Source organism: Poecilia reticulata, chromosome 7 (assembly GCF_904066995.2).
Source record: "Poecilia reticulata chromosome 7, P_reticulata-male-v2, whole genome shotgun sequence".
Lineage (NCBI taxonomy): Eukaryota > Metazoa > Chordata > Actinopteri > Cyprinodontiformes > Poeciliidae > Poecilia > Poecilia reticulata.
In genome coordinates, this window is record NC_088836.1 from 3,335,868 (window position 1) to 3,356,030 (window position 20,163).

Below are 20,163 nucleotides of genomic sequence, written 5' to 3' on the forward strand. Positions count from 1 at the left end.
AAAATACAGAAATTCTAATGTAGTAATATTATGCAGAAATCAATTAACAGGATTAAAACCCTAACAAATAAGTTACTTAAAGAAGATTACATATCTGTACAATAATGTGTGGTACAAAGTATCAGTTACAGTTTATCTTTGGTTATGGAGTATGGGAGTGCCATTTGTAAAGTTACACAGTAAAATAATTAACAGCAACATTTCAGTTTATTTAGCCAGTCAAAGATAGTCATATTTTCACAATGTTACTAATACATTTATAAATGTCATCCCTAAGTATTTAATTTACAAGCTACAGATTTAGTTGCAAACTCAATATTTAGCCTGACACAGAGAAAGTCAAATTAAATGGATAGCACTCTAAACGGTTAGCAAGCTAAAATATATTTAGCTATAGTTAACAAGCTAAATATGTAGATTTCTTGCCAAATATTTAATTAGGAAGCTTATTTTTAAAGTCTGAGCAAAAATATCTAGTTTGAAAATATTTTGTCATCACCATTGTAATTATTTAGTACAGCGACTAAATATTTAGCCTGTCAGAGAAAGTCAAATTTAATGGCTAGTAAATTAAATATTTAGCTAGCAATCTAAATAATCGACTAGCTAAACATGTAGCTTTCTTGCTAGATATTTAGTTTGCAAGCTAAATATTTAGGTCTGAGCAAAAAAATTAGTTTGAAAATAAACATTTAGTTGGTACACTTAAAGTACATATTCAGTTCCGAGTTAAACATTTAGGTGGGAACTAAATATTAAATTTGTAAACTAAATGTTTAGTTTGTAAAATAAATATTTGGTATACAAAGTAAATATTTATGTCCAGCAAACACCTGGAAAGCAGTCTGTGATGAGCTCAGCAGAAGTAGTTTTTCCAGGTGTTTGCTAATTGCTTCTGGCTAGTCTGAAGGAGCTGAGTGGGGAAGAGGGAGGAGCTGCATGGAAAAGGAGGTGATCTGTCCACACAGGCGTTTTTGCACCACTGAATGGTTGACATGGAGACTGAAGGGTTTCTTAGACATGCATGAAAGAAATGAAAAAATAAAAACACTCCAGGTATGTCTTTGAGGAGGGAAAAACATTCTAACATGTTGTAAAGCTCAAGAAAATAGATTTTACATAATACTGTTCCTTAAACAGTTTGAAATTATCAGTACTTAAGTTCATACATGTAAAGTAATGTGTGGTTTCAGAGCCCTTCGTAGTTGGAATCTTCTGATTTCAACAGAAGATTGTGTGTGTGATCTACATTAATGTTGAGGGAGTTGAAAGAAAATGTTAATTTTGAATTGGAAATCACTGACTTGAGAATGCTTAAATAAAAGAAGACTTAATCATTTCAAATGCATTACCTCATCAATCCCCTAGTATCTGGCTGCCTCTAGCTTGTTGATATTTTAGTGTGAAATTTCCCTCAGCAAACCCAGTTTATTTAAAACTGGGTTGATTATTATCTGACTATTTCTTCCTTTACATCTATTATTTGGTGCTGTTGCTTGAATAATAACGCTTACTGTTCTACAAAATGTTCAAGTGTATCTTCACCAGGCCCCCAATTTTGGCAGACTTAAAGACAACACATAAACCAAAGCAGCACATTCAGGAAGCGAACATGGAGTTTTTTCTGAACTTTCACAGTGCAGCGATCTCAACTGGAAGCATGGAGAACGGAGAGCTGCATTATCCGGGACTGCAGGGCTGTGCCCAGAACATGATCGGTTCACAGCAGCCGAGCAGCCTGTTCAACCTGCTTCCATCTGGAGGAAAAATAGAACCACATCTGTAGCAGCAGACGTCACAGTGGTTTCCTTCATCCTGCTGAGAGACGACCAAATTCATCCTCTACACACTTCACAGAGATCCTTTGCTTGTTACTTGATTGATTTGTGTGTGTGTGTGCGCGTTCGTGTGTGTGTGGGGGTGTGCGTGCGTGCGTGTGTGTGTTTGGGGAGGGTTTCTGTACATGTTTCACAAAGCGGCTACTTATGTAAACTGTATAATTAATTCAAGGCCGACTAAAAATGTATAGATTTTTGCTTTATTGTAAAGTAAAACATTGCATACAGAATAACACTTTTGGTTACTGATGTAACAATTTCTAAAACTGTCTCTAACCAGTGTTGTTAAAATGTGACATGTCTGCTATTAAATGGTGAAGCTATTTTCTCTCAAGCACAAATCATAATTCCAAGGTATGGTTTCAAATAAAAAAAGTGAAATATCATTTACTCCATAGTTTGGGTTTCCACATTTTACAAAGAAAGTCAACCAAAGCTCTACATTTGTGGTTGTTATATTGTTTTGGATCACTGTTTTATAATGTCTGTTAATAAAATTCAGATAAGCCACGTAATATTCTTTTTTTTGAAGGCCTCAGAGAATTATTAGAGAACATTGGTGAACAAACAGCATCATGAAAACCAGGGCATACAGCAGAGAGGTTCAGGAGGGAAGTAATTGAGAAATTTAAAATCAGAGTTAGACTATAAAACAAAATCTCATGTAGCTCTGTTCACTCCATCATCCAAAATGAAAAAGAGAATGGCAGAACAGCAAACCCACCAAAACATGACCATCCAAGGAAAACAAATGGCAGAGAGGAGAATGAAGTGGCCAACGGGCTTATGGTAACTCAAGAGATTCTTGTGAAGATTGACAGAACAACCTAGACAAGTCTATGAGTGGCAAAAAAGTCACTGTTTTCACAGCAAACTACAAGACATTCTGCTTGAAGTTTCTCACAAGCAATGAAAAGGACCAGGCAAGCATGTGGAAGACCAAAATTGTACTTAAAAACATACAGAACCCTGGCCTGGCCATTGCATCCCTACGCATTCCTGTTCTCATTTCCCTTGAGTGATCTGTTTGGAATTTCTGTTATATTCACAGAAATCACAGCTTGATTTCTGTGAAAAAATTTTAACCGGGCCAATCAACAAATAGAAAAAGGAGTTGTGAACAATGTGAAGTCTCTGGATTGTTTTAGAATCCAGACATTCTAAAACTTTGCAAACTACAATTAGTTTGCAAAGTTGTAGTTTGACAATCTCATTGGAGGCCCCTCATATAGCAACTCCACCAAAGCCTGGCCTGGTATCAAGTGTTTGTTACCATCCAAAAACCACTTCTGATTGTTGTTGTTGGAAGTGCAGGAGGCTCGACTTCTGCTTTTCAATGATCTGCAGTTGCACAAATGCGCACTTGCCATTTTCATGTGTGAGTGTAAACGTTTAGTTGGGGCCTTGTGGCTTAGTAGCAGATTATTTTCATTTAAAGTGGCAAGAGGCTCTAAAACTGCTGAACTAAAGCAGAACTGAGGAGACTACAATCTCATTACCAAAGAAAGATTTTGTGCGAACAATGTAATGAACATGCTTTGTATAGTTATTTTTACCTGTTCAAAGACGCATAATAGGTCACATTTGAAAGTTATGCTCTACTTTGTGTAGATCTATCACGTAAAATACCAATAAAGTCTAGAGTGTAAAATACTAAATTCTTTTAGAAAGGAAGCACCTCCTGTATTTATATTCAGTGGAACATATATTGAGTTGGGCCTCCACACCCACTGTCAATTAGCACCTAAGGAAAACCCAAGCTGCCATCCTCTAACGAGACATCTCCGCTTCTAAATCTGGATAGCCCGCTCCACCAAGCAATTCCCCGTTAATCAGTTCTCCTGTAAGCATCAAGAAACCTCTTTAGAGCCTCCCACGAAGACCTCATCATCCCATCATTTGTGAAACAAAGCCTTGTATTTTTGGAAAATGTAACGATACATGGGTCTGACAGTCAGATGAAAGCCTGCCCAAACAAATGGAGGGAAAAATCGAGAGGAAAAAGAGAGCGCAAGCAGGAAATGATGATGTTTACTGTCACACAAACTTGGTAGGGAGTTAAGCTAAAAAAAAGGGGGGAAACTCAGTCTCCCGAGAAGATTCAAGTCGAACAATTGTCCAAAACATTTAGGGCTTTGCAGATGGTTCATCTGTGACAGACGGTGAATGTGACTATATCAAGTTTCCCCTGGTCTTGTTGCACACTGATAACAGCAAATAGATGTTACTCTCCGCTGCGTGTGTGTGTTTGTGTGCGTGTGTATTCCTCTGTCTGCATGTGTGTCTGCAGATCCACTCAATTTTGCAGCTGATCAGGCAGAAATTGAAAATGTTCATGGGGCCAAGGAGACAGCAGAGAGAGAAAATGGGAAGTGGGGCAGAGATGGAGAGAAAGGAAAATGGAGGACGGGGTGATGGGGCAGGGGGTGTTGGAATGGGATGAAGAGAAAAGCTAGAGGAGGCAGAAGAAAGTCATGTTATTTACCCAATTCCCCCTCTGGATCGTCCATAGAGGGGACGGGTATTCGCATGATAAAAGGGGACGAGGGAGTGTGTGGGTGTGTGTGCATGCGTGGGTGTGTGTGTGTGTCAGTGGAGTGGCAGCTAATTATCTAAGGAGGGGAAGTCCTGTTTAGTTTCCATCTCAGGGTCCAAGCAGAAAGCAGGTCCATACTGACGGACAGAATGGAAAATAGATGATATTCTTTTGTTTATTCAAAAATGTTCCCCTGATATAATCTGCTCATTCCACCTGCCTTATACCATGTGGTATGAAGTCTGAGGTCAGGGTGTTCTAAGTGTTTTCTTATTTTAGAAAGACAGCCATAAAGAATCACTGTAAAATATGTTTGGTTGGATTTAAAGTCACAAAAAACAAAAAAAAACATATTAGTCACTGATTTTGATTTGGTCTCACTGTAGGAATTATGGATGAACAAAGATTTCACTGGTTGTAAAAAGTATGACTACACACTATTAAAAATCATGCAAAAAATGTGTTTTACATTTTAATTTATAACTGTGACCAAGTGCTGTAAAATTTTGTATTTTTATAAGAACAAAAACATTTATTTGATTTATTTAAATTTCATAACTGACTGAAGCTCTAGGTAGGTGTTTACATTTTCGTTTTAATTCAATTTGAATAAGTTTTCTAAAAAATAATAATAATTAAAAAGGGACCATTGTGTGTTTATAATGTTTTCGCAGTAATGTATTTAACAGTCAGTTCATGTGTTTACTGGAGTCTTTCTCCTACAGTGTAAGGTTTTTCCATATAGGAATTATATGATAGTATCTCATTAGGGAGTTATCTAAAGTTCTTTATCTTATTTTTTGGGGGAATAAATACACCAAACATATGCGCTAAATGCCAGAGAAAGAGAAGTCAAACATGGGCCTTGCATCTTTACTCAAAAACATGACAGACGCTTTCTGTAAGAAAGAAAGAAAAAATACATTAAACTTTCTGGACTATTTTTGAATTATTTTCAAGAGATGATATTGCAGTCTGACACTTTGTCTAGAAGCGGTAAATAAAGAGCCGTTTTCATGTGCGATCTCAAAAGCTATCACACAAACAAGTATGAACACACAGTTAATGAATCAATCTTATTCAATCAGTGTTCAGCACCAAAAGGTAAAAAATGTACAAAGATGCATTCGCTAACTAAATTTTAACCATAAAATTTCACAAATTTTCGACGAGAAGACTACTCGTCGTGAATCCAGCCGGGTGTGTCCTGTGGGGACACACCCGGCTGGATTCACCCTGGATTTATTCATGATAACAGAATTTCTGCTGTTTGGAGCTTGTGGATTCCTGGATTATTGACAAATTTGTGACGGACTTGGCCGAACTAACGAACACTCAGACTGTTGGTGTGGACAGAGACGAGGACTCTAAAACTCACTAACCGGATGGAATCGATCTTGGAGAAGTTGCTGGTTTCGGCTCAGTGGAACGACCGAACTAATTTGGATGATTGGGAACTGAGATGTATCGGAGAGACTTTAGGGAATATTGAAATTTATAATTTTCCCGACCTAATACATTCTGTTCATGAATGGGCTTTCCCTGTGTGGCCTTGGAAGAGCTGCATATCTCTAATCTCCTCGAAGATATGTAAACACAACACTCTTCCCTCCTCAGAGGGCGGCAGGGGGGCGCTGGCGGACATTTTTACAAAAGGGAGGCGCTGAGATTCCTCTGGGGGGTGTTTGATCGAAGGTAAACTTTACACCTTAAATGCACAACAATGCCAGTTTAGACTTTGAACAACTTGGTAAAACTGTATTGTGTAACATTAAACCATGCTTTGCTGCAACAATATAGATGGCAGCTCTTCTTCTATTCAGTGTTTGTAGCTTATTGACGCAGCTCCGCTCCTGCTAGTAGCTTCACCGGCGCATCAGTTCAGCGTTACACCGGCTGATGAAGTTGCTGAGATTCACTTTGTCTGGTATTTTTGCCAGTTCTGTCATCATGTTAAGCAGCAACTTATATTGAAAAGTGATTTATTTCCGTTTAAAGACTGCACGCTTCCATGGAAGAACAACAGAAAATCTCTCTTGTAAACATGCAATTACTAAAATCACGAAATCCTCACTTTGTATCCCTCTGAAAAATGAACCCATTTAAATAAAGAAATCCCTCCATGGGTAATACCACGATAGAGAGCGCTCATTTTATAGCGTTAACACCGGTGCTGTAAGTGGTCTGGGATGAAACGGTGTGATAGAACAATGGTATCACAGCACTTTTAAATTTCAATAATCAGAATACCAAAATTGTTTCCATTGTTTTAAAAGGTTTATGTCAGTCTGCCTTTTCCCCATCGATACGTTTCCCGACCGCCCTGCACCTTAGGGGGTTTAAAAACAAAACAAAAAAATGACGCGCACATTGCGCAAAACTCTGAAACAGGAGAAGCGGGACATAAAACGGAGCGACAAACTAGATGTGAATTATGGCATAAAAACAGAGAATCGGACGCTGAACAGTGAAAAATCAACACATGATGTGAAACACATGACGATTAGGCGGCGCAGCAGGTGATGAGTGAAGATTACTGATGGTGAGAGTCAATAAACGATAAAATAAATTTAGCAACAGGAAAGGAGCTAAAGTGGACACAGCAATAAACCAAGAGAGGATAATACTAATCAAAGGAAACTAAATTGAAATGAATGAAGAAAAAAATGCAAGAATAAACTAAGAAACTAAAGTAAATACAGAGGAATAAAATGGTATGGCAAGACCTTTCGAGCAATAATTAATACAGAGGACTGTATGGCAAGAATAAACAGACACTATTTCCACATAAAAGGTAAAATAATATTGTTGAAATGTCATGGGTTTGTTGAGACCACATCTAGTACTGATAATAAATATATCTTACAGACCATAACAGTAAATAACTTATCACTTATTTATGTTTTTAATTAGATTTGATATATTTATTTCTTCAATATTATTTTTCATGTCAGTGTTAATGTCATGAGGCTGATGACTCCATGTCACTTTCAATTTGACTCATTAGGATTTGATTAAGAACCAGATTTGTTCTTTGTAATTTCTGTCCAGTAAAACTATGAATCTATAAATCAATAGACAGTTCTATATAAAGATATAATCCATGTTTCTGTCTCATATCTGTGTGGCATTAAAAGGACCACTGAAAGCTCTGGTTTGCACAATAAATGCCATGTGGGTGAAGTTTCATGGATGATACTCTGATGTCCCATTCTCCTGAAGGCAGCACAGAGCTGCACCACCAGAAACTGACAGAAACACTGAAGAGAAGAAGAGCTATGATTAATGTAGTTACAGTTCTATCCATGTTTTAATGTTGCAGAGCTCAGTCGTTTTGCAAATAGATCAAAGTTTAAACTGGCATGTTGTTCATCTTTTATCTGGTCATTTTGTGGAATATTTAACAACTAGAAAATGGCAAAGAATAAAAATATTTTTCCACTCTGATTGGCTGCTGTTAGGCCTACCAATTTTAACTTGAATGTTCATTGCATTTTTTGTAGACGCCTGTGAAAATAATTTCGATTCCCGTGACTTTTTTGTTCTCTGGGAAATTATTTTTGATGATAAATACAGAAACAAGCATAAAAATCAAAACATCTACAATAGTGATAATTATATTAATAATAAAATAATAGTCAGTGCAAAGTAGCCTGTAAATTCTTTGGTGGGGGGCGGTGAGGGACCTGGATAAAGGCTGGGGGGGCGCTGGGTCAAAAAAGGTTCAGAAACACTGATTTAGAACAAACGTAGAATTGTGGAGTACTCACTTTAACCCAGAAAAGGAATTAGATCCGTCACTCTTTAACTTATTTTATCAGAAGCTGTAGAGTACTCACTATTTAGAAATGGTATTAGATACTCAGCAACCCTGAACAGGAGCACCTAGTTTACATATTTTAGAACAACATTAGATTAGTTTTCTTTCCTCTTTTTTACTTTCCTTTGGTTTGTTATTTTGTTTGTATTTCCTTTTAACTCATGTACCAGCTGACGTTAAGCTGGGCCCTTACAAATGCAAGTCAATAAATGGGCATAAATTTAAGTTTTGTATTTGTCCTGTTTTTCAACTCATACATACGTGTAAAAATCAAAGATTTTACCTATGACAATACCCATAAACAAACAAATTAGTACAAGTGTTTTATAGAATATTTTTCTAGAAGTTAAACACATCAGTCACATTTAGAAACTGTCTCTAAGCCTCTGCTGGATCCATTGTGAACCGTCAGTGAGGAGGATCCCCTTAAACAGATCATATCTTGCCTTAATTGCTTGTTTTGTTCATAAGGAAAATATTTAACATCTAACAATTAGATTTTTTTTTTTACATTTGAATCAGTGACGAGGATGATGCACCAAGCAGATCAGCCAAATCATTTTTATGTTTAATCTCACCTTCTTTATTTTTGTACCTTTTCTCATTCTCTAACATCTCAGCCTCTTCACTGTGTGTTTATGAATCGCCCCTTTGTGAGATCTCCTGTTTACTCTTAGCACCGCAGCATAAAGTGACAGTCTACCCAAAACATTTTGCTTCTCTGATTGCATTGCAGGACCAGTTAATGTTGTTCTGTCAGTTTAGTTAAATTTTGTTGCCCTCTCCTAGTCATTTTTGAGTAAATTAGTTTTTTTCCCCTGTTGCATTATTAAACATGTTGCGATAAAAAAATAAAAAAACACAATAAAAGTAGCAGGGAGAACCTGATACCACAGTTATGAATAGTTCCCCATTCATTTCCATGAGGCCATCTCATTTGGAACAAACAGCAAATACCTGCAGCGATGCTACAGCTGGGTTGATGTAAATATCCATACAGGTCAGCGTGTGTCCAGTTTGAGTGAAAAGAGGCGCGTGGGATCTGTGCTGAGGTAAACTCAATCCAGCTACGGCAACGCGCAGAGGCAACGCACAGAGGCAACACACAGGCAACGCGCAGAGGCAACACACAGAGGCAACACACAGAGGCAACACGCAGAGGCAACACACAGAGGCAACACGCAGAGGCAACACACAGAGGCAACACGCAGAGGAAACACGCAGAGGCAACGCGCAGAGGCAACGCACAGAGGCAACACACAGAGGCAACACGCAGAGGCAACGCGCAGAGGCAACGCACAGAGGCAACACACAGAGGCAACACGCAGAGGCAACACGCAGAGGCAACACGCAGAGGCAACGCGCAGAGGCAACGCACAGAGGCAACACGCAGAGGCAACACGCAGAGGCAACACGCAGAGGCAACACGCAGAGGCAACGCACAGAGGCAACACGCAGAGGCAACACGCAGAGGCAACGCGCAGAGGCAACACGCAGAGGCAACGCGCAGAGGCAACGCGCAGAGGCAACGCGCAGAGGCAACGCACAGAGGCAACACGCAGAGGCAACACACAGAGGCAACACGCAGAGGCAACGCACAGAGGCAACACGCAGAGGCAACACGCAGAGGCAACGCACAGAGGCAACACACAGAGGCAACACACAGAGGCAACACACAGAGGCAACACACAGAGGCAACACGCAGAGGCAACGCACAGAGGCAACACGCAGAGGCAACACACAGAGGCAACACACAGAGGCAACACGCAGAGGCAACACGCAGAGGCAACACGCAGAGGCAACACGCAGAGGCAACGCACAGAGGCAACACACAGAGGCAACACGCAGAGGCAACGCACAGAGGCAACACGCAGAGGCAACACACAGAGGCAACACACAGAGGCAACACGCAGAGGCAACACACAGAGGCAACACGCAGAGGCAACACACAGAGGCAACACGCAGAGGCAACACGCAGAGGCAACGCACAGAGGCAACACGCAGAGGCAACACACAGAGGCAACACGCAGAGGCAACGCACAGAGGCAACGCACAGAGGCAACAGACAGAGGCAACACACAGAGGCAACACACAGAGGCAACGCGCAGAGGCAACGCACAGAGGCAACACGCAGAGGCAACACGCAGAGGCAACGCGCAGAGGCAACGCACAGAGGCAACACGCAGAGGCAACACGCAGAGGCAACACGCAGAGGCAACACGCAGAGGCAACGCACAGAGGCAACACGCAGAGGCAACACGCAGAGGCAACACGCAGAGGCAACACGCAGAGGCAACACGCAGAGGCAACGCGCAGAGGCAACACGCAGAGGCAACACACAGAGGCAACACGCAGAGGCAACACGCAGAGGCAACGCGCAGAGGCAACACGCAGAGGCAACACGCAGAGGCAACGCACAGAGGCAACACACAGAGGCAACACACAGAGGCAACACGCAGAGGCAACGCGCAGAGTCAACACGCAGAGGCAACGCACAGAGGCAACACACAGAGGCAACACGCAGAGGCAACACGCAGAGGCAACGCACAGAGGCAACGCACAGAGGCAACACGCAGAGGCAACACGCAGAGGCAACATGCCGCAGATTCAGTTTGATAAATATTTACATAGAGCATTATTCAATAAATCGATAGAAATTTAAGTTCTCACATCAAAACATCAAATCTAAATAAATAGAAATTGTACTAAATATTTTAATACAGACTGATGGTTGACATTGATCATTTATAAGTTTTTAGTAGTAAAACCTTAACAACTACAGGTGTACTATATTTTGTTAGTGAACACACTTAAGCATGTAAGATAACAGATGGAAGGAAAGAATCATTAGTATCAAAAAACAAACAACGTATAAGTCAGAGACAAAAGCTGTACGTAATTTTAAAGGTAACAAAATGTTGGAGCAACTCTTGGAGCGTGGTGGTGCAGTGTAAAAACTTTAAACTTTGGGGAAAACTGAAAGATAAATATGAGCAGTAGCCTCACCTGGGCCTGTTTAGTCCCTGTCACATATTCTTAAGAAATACATTTACAGATGAGGAACTTTTACTGAAATGTATCACACTAGCAAGTGTTGAAGAAAAAACAAATCTATAAGTTTCAACCAACCTTTACTATTTTGGAGAAAGCATGAAGCACTGAGAAGATCAGTGTTGATTCAACAGCAGGAAAAAAGACTGAAGCAAAGTAGAATTCACAATGATGCGAGGACAAATCCTGGAAAGGCAGTGATGTTACAGTTTGTCTTTCACTTTCACTGCAGAAAACTAAAAGTTAAATTTGAGTAGCCTCATGTAGGCCTGTTTACTACTTGCCACATATCTTTAAGAAATACAATTACAGATGAGGAACTTTTACTGAAATGTATCACACTAGCAGGTGTTACAGAAAGGTATCTATAGAGTTTAAAATTTAAGTGACTGTTTTCGGAACGGATGAAGGAAATTGCAAACTCAGTCAGTACTGACTAGTCGTGCTACCTTAAATATTGCTGTCTGACATATCCTGTGGGTTTCTCATGCTTGAGCACACACACACACACACACACACGCACACGCACACACACACGCAGCAGCAAAGGCTCTCCCCGTAACCCCCCTCTTTAATGATAGATACAAGCGCACGCAAACCCAACAAGAAGACAATCTGTTTAAAACCTGAGATAGTTACAACATTCCTAATCTAAATCAACATGATTTTGAATATAGTATATTTATTTATTTACTTACAAGTAAATGATTCCGTTTCTATTGCTTAATTCAAAGAGTTCAGGAGGAGTTAACGGTGAGCAGATGGTCACAAAGAGAGGTCGGGAGGTCACAACAACACCAAATAATGCACCATAAGCTGAATATTTACAGTAAAATAGTTAAATTGTTGTTTTCCTTCTGATGATATCCCTCATACCTAGCTAAAAGTCTGTTGTCCAAAAACAAATAACGCACCGTAAGCTAAATATTGTAGTAAAACAGTTAAACTGTTGTTTTCCTTCAGAGGTAGTCTAACATCAAATAATGCACTGTAAGCTATCGTCAGAAGGAATGTCTGACATATCCTGTGGGTTTCTCATGCTTGAGGACACATACGCACACACACACACACACACACACACACACACACACACACATGCACACACACACACACACACAGACCCGCAGCAAGACTCCCCGGCCCCATTCTTTAATGACAGACACACACGCACGCACACACAGCATGACAATCTGTTTAAAACCTGAGATAGTTACATTATTCCTAATCTAATTCAACATGGTTTAGAATATAGTATATTTATTTATTCACTTACAAGTAAATGATTCCTATTGGTTAATTCAAAGAGTTCGGGAGGAGTTAACAGCAAGCAGATGGTCACAGAGGGAGGTCAGGAGGTTACAAAGTTCCCGTATGATTAAAGTCTTTGTTCGTGGGGGAATTTCCGGTCACAGGAAGGGGGGAGGGGTTTAATATCAATTAATCCTTCAAACTCGTATCGGAGTATCGGAGGTCACAGGGTCACAAACGTCCTATGGGGGGAGGGGGTCAGAAAGTTTTCATAGGGGAAGGTCACAAGGTCACAAACGTCCTATGGAGGGAGGGTGGAGGTTACAAAGTTTCCATAGGGGAAGGTCACGAGGTCACAAACTTTCCATGGGGGAAGGTCAGGGGGTCACAAACGTCCTATGGGGGGAGGGGAGGGGGATTTATAGGGGGCGGGCTTTGATAATGTTTAATCCATCAAACTCGGATTAAAATTTGACAGAAGGTGGTATATATAGTCTCTCTCACTGCAATTGGAATCTTAGGGTTTTTTTCAACATTAGCAAAATAATGTATATCAAAAAAAAGAAAAAGTTTTGTGTATTTTTAATGGAAAAATAGATTATGTCTTAGCAAATTTCAGTGTGCCAACCTACTACCTGACACCCTTTATTTCTGGGCAACATTCATAGGTAAAAATCCCAATGTGGGGGGACCGGATCCCCCAATCTTGGAAAAGTCTAGAATTGTATGATACTTCCCAGATATCCAATTTCTACATATTAATAAGTTCTCAGCCATCCAGGACATGGAAAAGCAACAAAATGAGGTTTAAAATAACTTCTATGGGTCTCAACAGTTTGCTTACTGAGAAAAACACATTTTATATGCATTGCTACTAACTAGTCATTTTTGTCCTGAAGCTTGAATGTGTTTTTTTAAACTACATTTTATGTTGCGTTTCACTGTAAATTTGCTGACCCCTCCCCCAAAATTGCTCATTTCCATGTTTATGGTTCCCCCCAATGATGAAATGGGATTTCCTCCCTTGGCAACATTACAACTTCCATGTCAAAGAGTCAGGCATTCAGCTGCCGTGCCTTCATTTCTTAGGAAGATAATGTCTCATAAAGTTTGTGTTGCACTAAATTTCATCAAGCTAACTTTAAGTGTCTTCTTCATGGTGGAAAACCATGGTTTCATATCAGTTTATATGATTTTTATTACCACTTACTGTAAACAGTGTGGCTTAACAAGACTCCATTTCTTTCTTGGGGCTGGGATGGCACTTTTGCATGAGGAAATAATACATTACCCGTGTAATGCTTAAATCTAAACATTACACAGTTTGAAATGAAAAGATGAGAAATGAACAAAAACACATCTTTAGAATTCACCTAAAAAGTGCTTTTACAAGACAAAAGTATTTTTTTTAAATCGTCATAAATGCTTCATACACCGAGATAGAAACCAGGACTTGCCTGGTTTGACAGTCTTACTTTGATGGAAAAATTTATTTTCAAATTTCAAACTGATTCTGACAATAACTTGAGTCTCAATTTGTCTTTCTGACAAAAGCAGCTCTGAATCTATAAGGAACCATAACAGATTCTCAAAAAAGCTAACCCAACATTACAGTTATGAAGCTTGTGGTAAAAAACCCAGATGCCCTCATGGGCTTCCCTCCTCACAGCATCCCCCTGAAATCCAAAGGTCAGCTTGTCATTAAATGCGGAGACAAGATATTTATATTCCCTGCCCAGGTAAACAGCCTGATGATTCATCTCTGGAGTGACAAATCAACATCTATTACATGTGTTGGGGTGATCCGTTGAAAGTTTCCCTCAACCGTTTTTATTTAGTGTTTTTAGTTGTTAGATGACTTTTTAACAGGGGGTTCCGTTCCCTATTCCAGATAACCTAAGAGAGAAGTACAGTGACATCTAGTGGCTAACATTCAACAAAGCACCAAGAAAGATTTTTTATAAACCAGACTTATTATTTATTCTTATTATTAATCAAAGAGAATTTATCACCAAATGTAAAACATCTTAACCTGTTTCATATACAATATCAAGTGATGAGCTCTGGAGGTTCTAATCACACCAGGGTTAGAGTATTTACTTTTTTCTTATGTAGATGCTATGATGTAAGGGAGTGACTGGATCAACTTTGTCCTTCCTATGATTTCTATGTCGAGCCAAATTTTGCATTCGTTAATGACAGATTAAAAATGTTTTTATAAACCATTTAGGCAAAATGAGGCAAGTTTCCCTCTCATACATAGGTCAAAGTGCCTTACGGAGAAATAAAAAACCGTAAAGACACAAAATACACCAACAGAACCATAATGAAGGTTAGCATTATTTTTTTTTAAGTTAAAAGTGATAAATAAATTAGGCATAACCGATGAGCCAATTTACAAAACATGTACTAACAAATTCCAAGTCAGTTAATCCATTTCAAGTGAGTCTACACATTAAATGATGCAGTTAAGTTCATTTTTTACGCAAATTGTTTTAAAAGAGTTTTCTGTCTAAGGGAACCCAGCAGATAACTTCAAGTTTCCATGGTCAAAGATAACAGATCAATCCTTAATTTATCATCAATGACAATTTGATACCATCCAGATCAAAGGACTAAGCAGTTTCATTTTCAAAAACTCTGGTTTTAAAAAATGACAACTTCTGTCTTGTTTGAATTAAACACGACATCCATGTTTTTATGTTCTCAAGACCTGACTGTAATTTACCTAACTGACTGGATTTATTGACTTATGGATTAGACATAGCTCAGTATCATCAGCATAACAGTGGAAATTTATGTTATTCTGGCTAATGATTTTACAAACTGGAAACATATATGTAGTAAAAAGAATTAGTCAAAGCACAGAACCCTGTGGTACTCTACAAGTAATCCTTGAGTCTGAAGAAGTTTTATCATTCAGGAATTTGTAGGACAAATAAGACCAAACCAGGTTTGTGTTGTTTCTTTGATTCCTACATGTTCAAACTCTTCTAAGAGAATACTATGATCGTATCAAATGCAATGCTGAGATCTATCAGGACAAGTACAGACACAGCTCCATTATCTGAGGCCATGAGACTGTCATGTTTTACCCAGAAACACACAGACACCATTACAATAACCCAAAGCCCTGAACATAAAAGCCTGTACAAGCCTTTCTGTGTTCTGTTTAGATGGGACACTTCATTCTGGCATTTTAAAGCTCTAATAGGATAATTCAGTAATAGACTCAACGTGGGTGTTGTAATTGAGGTCAGAGTCTTTGATGACACCTAGTTTTTTTGCATGCTGTGTGATATTTAGAAAATAAAGTGTAGGCGAGTGCTGCTTCTTTTCACATAATGTCACACAACAACCACAAACTATAAAGTGTGACAAGAAATAGAAGAACAAAGATGGATGGTTTTCAAAGACCCTTCAATTGCTGATTGCTCTAAAAGAGATGGAGACATGCTTGAACTACTTGTCTTTTTGGATTAGTAGTGAGTACCAGGTAGTAGCATGTAGTCACTGTCACTTTGCATTAAAATGGCCTCATCCTGGAAGGACACCCAAAGGATTAGCCAAAGTCATACAGCTTAGAAGGCATTTTCTACCAGGAAATGTATGTCAATTTTCATTCACAGATAATTTGGGTGGCATCTATCTGTCCAAATTGGGATTGATCAGACTGGTTTTCCCCAAAATGCATGCCAATTATCAACATAACCCACATCATTCTCAAGACACCACCTAGAAAAGCAGTGATTGGATGACAACACTCTGTCATCACATTTTTCATCTGGCAGGGGACCAGAGAAAACTATGGAGTCCGACTTTATTTTGACAAACTTACACGCCAAAGTAACACTAACTCTAGTGACCTCTGATTGGCGTAACTGGCAGTGTCAACACTGCCACCTGCTATCCTCTGCCAGCAGTTTTATGAAGGATTTGATGTCATCTGTTCTGGCCCCTGGTAAACATTTGACTGTGGTTGTTGGTGTCTCTAATGCCACATTTCTGGCTATGGAGATGCCAATTACCAGAGTTTGCTTCTCAGTGGGTGTGTCGCTGAGTGAGGGAAAATCTGTTAGAAATGCAGATGGGTTGGTGGTGACCCATGTACTGGGTTCTGAAACTATGGTTCCCATGTAACGTCACCTAACCGGCCAGAGGTAACAGCTGCATGGGTTCTGCCAACAGACCACCAGGCAGATTCTATTCTTGTTTGTCCCTGTGCTGGCTAAAGGGCCTAGGTTATCTGCTGCAGCAGCACGCAGTGTGGGCTTCCAATTTTGAAACCCTCGCCACCAAAGCTGCAAAGATACATTTATTACATGTATTAATATCACTAAAGGAAGCAGAGAGAAAGAAACTCAGACAGAAACATAAAGATAGTAAAAGAATTAGGAGTAGCTCTAGCTGCACTAGCTCTAAGCCAGTGGTTCTTAACCTGGGTTCGGTCGAACCCCCGGGGTTCGGTGAGTCGGTCTCAGGGGTTCGGCGGAGCCTCTGCCGCGGAGGTAAAGACACACTTGTGTAAAGTCGTGATGACGCCCCGCTTTGTCAGCACTTGCTGCAGAGGATCACGTTACATTGCTTAACCACATTGCTTAACCAATCAGAGCTGCGGAGGAGCCCTGATTGAAGGATCTCCACTCTCAGCATGGATTTGAACTTTTGTCTTTAATTACTTCAGCAAAACTCAACGTTTTTACCAGATTCTATAGTCTAAATCTGCTCCTTAGTCGCATCTTTTCGGGGTTGGTACTGCCTCTAGTGGTGTGGGGGTGGTTACACAGCTAATATAATAACATTACTAAATCAGAATACCGCAAAGTATTTTGTGTGTCGGGGGAGGGGGTGGGGGCGGGGTTGAAGGGTTCGGTGGATGCGCATATGCAACTGGGGGGTTCGGTACCTCAAAAAAGGTTAAGAACCACTGATCTAAGCTAACACCAGGATAACTAACTAAGCTGACGAGCCATTACCACACCAAAAAGAAACCGTTTGGAACATAAAAGGTCCCCAAAAAGTAAAGCTTAGCAACATACAATATATTTTAATGTTCTTATGTGTTAGAATATCTGTAAGATCTCAAAACAGAGAAAATAAATCAAATAAAATAGATCAACAAGGTGCAACAACAATAGGAAGTACACAATGCGTCTTACCCAGTTAGAACACACCAAACATCAACAAGTCTTCTGTAAAGGTGGATTATTATTTGTTTCTTCAGGACGCACACAAACTAATTGTGAGACGTTTTGACTAAAGCCTGTTGTTTTAGGGTCAAGTGATAAATTAACACAAAGCTCACATTGTGGTGCTTGAGCTTCATAGGATTAGCAGAATGGTGTCAAAACCTAACCAGTGGCAAATACAAGAATCAGGAACAAAATTGGAAGTAGGCAATTGAAAGTGGTTTTAAATACATTTCATGTCATGTAATGAAGGACAAATGTATAATTTATAAAACTGAATTTACATTTTTCATTGTTGATATGTGGGAATTGGTTTTATTCTTTAATATCAATTAAAGAATAAAATAAAAGCAAAACATATAACCCAGACATAAAGGGAGCAGACGCCTCCTTCTTTCCTCTGAAGCATGAACTCTGGGTGACTTATCAAAATCCAGTTGATGCTAATTCTCCCTCAGAGTATTGCATACTAAATCATAAAGCTTAGGAAATTACCAGGTTTAAAAAAAAAACAAGTAAATATTAGTAAGAGCTGCGCCGTTTCACACACGTTTCACATACGTTTCACACACGTTTCCTGTGTTCATATTGTGTCCTGAATGATATTCCTGCAATTCATTTGTAATGCAACAGATGGCAGCCTTGCACAAGCTCCTGGGAACAAGACCATGTGCTGCGCGACGGACTGGAAGCATGCTGGGAAAAGCTTTGTGTTGAACAAGGCTATGGCAAGCTCTTAAAATGAGCAATGTATAATTCAAATATCATTCAGTGCAAAAAAAAAAAAAAAAAAAAGCAGACACAAACTGCAGCTTAAAGGCAACACAAAGCTGACATTATGACATTATTCTCACATCAGCAAGCACCGTCCTCTTAAACTCTCCTAAAACGCATGAATACACTCATAAAGAAAAACAGTAGTAAAAAGCCGTCTGTTCCCCTAATGACAAAACCTTCTGCTTCTCAAGAGGCTTCCCCTAGCTGTGCACAGGTCTATTTTCTCCTACTGACATGTCCTCACTTCAGCAGCTACACACCACCTTTTGCTCTCACTCTGCCAAATTTAGCATGCACATGGGAGGAATACACACACACGCACACGCCCCCCCCCCCCCCCCCCCCCACACACACACACATGCACACACACAGCTCGTCAACTCCCCTGCTGCTGCTAACAGATGACAGGAGGCCTCAGGATCAAGGAAGATAGAGGGTTGTGAAAACAGAGGGCAAAAAAAAATAAAAAATCCATGTTTGTTTAGACAGCATCCAGATGTGCTATGTGCGCTTTAACACTACGTGACCAGAAGACTGGCCAGAAACATTCAGTTGTCTTTGTTGTTAATTGCTTCTGTACTGCGTCAGGATAATCAGGACGAAGAGTGTAGTTTTGTTTCACCTATTCTGCCTTCAGACAGACTGAATGTACAACCCCCCCCCCTTCAAAACATACAACCCACCCTTTTTATGGACTAGTTTTGGCCTAGTTTAGCGTGAAGCTGCTAGCTGCAGGGCAGATGTGTTTCTCCCCTGAGTGAGTAACAAAGCTCTTAATGGACAGACGAAGAAGACTTGAATAGTTAAGGCAACATCTGGTCCCGAGGAAGACTAGTCGACCGAATAAAGGAGGCAGGAAGTGAATGCTGCGCTGCACGCTCCTGTAGACGGCAGATTTTGTGCTTTTTTTTTTTTTTTTTACTCTGAGTTGTATGGGAATGTTAACCCCATGATCTGCTGAAATGACAGCTACTAACAGGATGAGCAAAACTTAAGATTTCACCAGGCTGCTTTTAATCCTGAATATTTGGTCAACCATTAAAGTTGACATATCAATGTTTAATCCAAGTAGAAAACAACTGCACTATTAATGTTGTTTTACTGATTAATCTAAAAAGCGTTATCTGGATAAAGTTAACCACTGCTGAGTTTCAGATGAGAAAGTCATCTGAAAGCTGCTAAACTGCTAAAATCTGAATTCCCACAACCAAACCTGGAGAAGCAGCTTTCTGCTGCTATGCACCACAAATCTGGAAAAAACTTCCAGAAAAATGCCGAACAGCTGAAATACTCTAAAGGATTATGTGTTTTAGGGGCACGTAGTAACATGTTATAGAATAATTAAATAATTATGTTAACTTTAGTTATAAAAATGTTAAATATATCAGATATGACTGTTAAAACATTTATTTTGAAACAGTGTAATTTAACGCCTTGAAGTTGGTCCTGTTACTTTAAAAACTCTTGCTCTTTCTGAAATTCCGCCTTCAGGAAGGCATCACAACATGACTCCTCTATTAACCCTTAAAGCATGTCTTTACCAGCGTTTCAATAAGAAGTAGCTTCTACAATGAGCTTAGCAGATGCACAGTTTCACCAGGTGCTTGCTAATTGCTGCTGGCTAGTCTGAAGGAGCAGAGTGGGGCAGTCACACAAGAGGACTGCTCTGTGAAAGGTTCACGAACTTAGAAACTCCAACTCCAA